The sequence below is a fragment of the Salvia miltiorrhiza genome, chromosome 6 (genome assembly GCF_028751815.1).
Source record: "Salvia miltiorrhiza cultivar Shanhuang (shh) chromosome 6, IMPLAD_Smil_shh, whole genome shotgun sequence".
In the NCBI taxonomy this organism is placed as follows: Eukaryota; Viridiplantae; Streptophyta; class Magnoliopsida; order Lamiales; family Lamiaceae; genus Salvia; species Salvia miltiorrhiza.
In genome coordinates this window covers 7648601-7651827 of record NC_080392.1, presented here as the reverse complement: position 1 = coordinate 7651827, position 3227 = coordinate 7648601, and the positions used below count along the sequence as shown (strand labels likewise).

General features: G+C 33.0%; 1 long non-coding RNA gene across 1 annotated transcript; it reads right to left on the bottom strand.

The window, feature by feature from the left end:
- Window positions 1-1045: 1045 nt before the first annotated feature.
- Window positions 1046-3025, bottom strand: LOC130988350 (uncharacterized). Its single transcript, XR_009090062.1, has 3 exons — window positions 2837-3025; window positions 1868-1951; window positions 1046-1266 (listed from the first exon to the last, which is right to left on the bottom strand). It is a non-coding gene; the product is annotated as an uncharacterized LOC130988350 (long non-coding RNA).
- Window positions 3026-3227: the final 202 nt, after the last annotated feature.

The window sequence follows — 3227 nt, the reverse complement described above, 5'->3', positions numbered from 1 at the left end:
ACTGCCTAATATTAATTAAATGACGATTTTATATAAAAAGAAAAGAAAAGAACCTAAAAAAACCCTTGAAAGTATCGAATACACTGCCTAATATATATATATATATATATATATATATATATATATATATATATAGGGAGAGGTTCAAATAAGAACCACTAATAAAATAAGAACAGAGAACCATTTTAAGCCATTCGATCATCAAGATCTACGGTGGATGCATCATCTTGGTGGATGGATGCAGGTGCTGAGTTCGAATCCTGAAGGGAGCAAAAAAATTATTTTTTTCGGATGCATTAAATTTAATAACGGATGCATTAATTTGTATAACAGATGCAGTAATTTTATTGGTTCTTATGTTCTCACGATAATTGTGGTTCTCACTATAACCGCACCCTATATATATATATATATATATATATGAAGTATCGAATACGTGGCAGATTAATTGGTTTGACCAATGATCTTATATTAATGGGCTTTAGGGTTAAATAGGCCCAAGGGTTTAGGTTTAATCTTAAACTTATAAATAAGACCTTTGGTTATGAGTTAAGGGAGGCTTTTTTCACATTTTTTTCACCATGTAAAATGTAAGCTATCAAAATATAATGAAAAAATACTGATAACCTCCCGTGGACGTAGATCTTCATGATCGAACCACGTAAATTCTGCATCTTTCATTGTTTTACGTGTCTTTTATCATTTTATCTTAACTATGCTATTGAGATTAAAACCCAACTCAACATCTTGATTTTGCAATTAATTATAATGTTTGACGAAGTTGTAATAAAAACCAATGATATCACATTTCAATGTACATAAAAACAAGGATAGAAAGTGGCAAACTTGATGAACCATCAAGCATTTGCAATATGTCACAGCCCGCCCTAACTAAGGATAGTTAAGCCGAGTGATCTACGACTAGGGATGGGGTTAAAGAAGAAGGGGAAGAAAAGGGGCGTCATTTATAGCCGTAAAACTTACTCATCTTAATAAAACTCGTCATTTTTATTCATGAATACTCAATTGAAAATAGTCTATGAAAGACAGCATAAAACTTAATTAATATCATTAATCAAGTTATACATCATATGAAACCATTCTCTTAAGACTCAAAGTATGACATAACATACTATAACATCAACAACATCTTGCAGCGGAAAGTAGCTAGACATATGTATGAAGACATATTCTAGACAGGTTAACTATTTATTAACAACCCTGGAGACTCCGCTCATTGCAGCACCATCATCACATCAGCTCAACCTGCACATTTAGAAAACATATGCAGGGCTGAGTACAAAAGCACTCAGTGGGCACGTATGCCTAGGTATAAAAATACATGCTTCAAAACTGTAAATTGTCATGCCATCATAAACAGTACAGCAAGGGAGTTTTTCGCTAAAAAGACCCAAGCTTACTAAGTTCATTTGTGATTCTTAAAGTTCGTCTGCAGACTAAGTTCTCTTGTAATCTATCATATCTGGAACTGTGTGCCGGAGAGGTGGCCACCTCTCACGGTCACTTGACCGGCCAACCCGCTAGATGACTCACGGTCACTGGTGTACACTAGTCCTGGCAGGATAGCTATCAACTGCTCAGGACCCGAATTCGATTGCATCATTGGCAAAGCCAAAGCAGATAGATATCATACTAAAATTTAAACATTTATGGCAAGACAACAATTGAAATAATTTTCAGTTCAATGATTTTGTAATGAAATATCTTGTTTAAATGTAACATTAAATTCGTTTGATAGATATATAAAACTGAAATTAACAGTTAAATCATCTCATGCATTCATTCGTATAAGAGGCCTACGACACGCAGGGGATCTCTATATACGTATAGTAAAAGTAATGCCCACCTGATTGCAGTGTTTTGCTACTTAAGACAACGATTCTCTTTCCTTAGCGCGATAGGTTACTCAGACGCTTTTGTTTATTTGAACCTTTGATAACACGAAAACATGTGTTCGAGTGAATAATAGAAAAGATAACAACAAATGCAGTGAATCACTTATTCACTCATTTCTCTAACTACCCATATTTCCTTAAACGACTATATCTAACTCATATACAATCGTTCTTCCTTTATTAAAATACTTCATGTACCTTTGAGGATGTAGGAAATTCCATTTTATTCATTTATTTATCTATTATAAATAAAGAATAATTCTATAAACATAAAACGTTTTCCTTTTCCCCATTTAATAATGCCAATCTCCAATATATATACATACACATCAATAGCTCATTTATAAACTAAAAGTGATATTTTATCAACAATAAAACTTTAAAATCCTTAATAGGAATTATTTTGAATCATTTCCATCTCAACAAAACTGTATAGATTCAACTTCAACTAATAAACTGCTTTTACTCCGAACTCGTATGGAGTCGAATTTTATTTCAATAGAAACCTCTTTGAGTCTAGTTTAATTGAAAAAAAAGTGTGTTGAAAAACTCCAAGTAGTTTAAGAGATATAGCGATTTTCCCATCGCCTACCAGATTCGGCAGTTTCTGCCAACTGAAAGTCCAGATCTTTGAAAAATAGCAAACGTTTCCGGAATGACCCCAAATTTTATATGCAGATAGATAACGCATATAAATTTATACCATAAAAATTTGAGAGCTAAATATCAACATATGGTTACTGAAATAGTTAACTTAATCATCTGCCTCACGACAGTTTCAACAGATACGGGCAGTAGACTTCTCAAATTTTAAAAGGGTAGTAAACGAAGTTCAAATAACATGAAACTTTGTACAAATATTCACCACACTCCCATCTATACCCCAGAAATTTCACATAATATAATAGAAACGGGAATACCTTGAATAGGTGTATGGTATTAGTCTCTGCAGATTTTATATATGGCATAGATTAGAAGCCAATTGTGAAGAAGAATTGAATGAGATGAATAATCTTCACTCTATTACTTTATAAAACTTGCTGCAGAGGTGGGAATGGGTGAGTTGAGATAGTGGAATAGGTTTTAAAGAAGCAAAATTCTATTTGGAGATTGACTTCAGAGGTGAAGAAAATTATGAAGTAGTAGGTGAAGAAAATTGTGAACGTATTGGTGAAGAAAATTGTGAACGTATTGGTGAAGAAAATTGTGAAGTAGTAGGTGAAGAAAATTGTGAACGTATTGGTGATTGGTTTAATAGAAGAATGAGAGGGATGTGGATGAATGAGAACCATATGTGCTTAATCTCATATA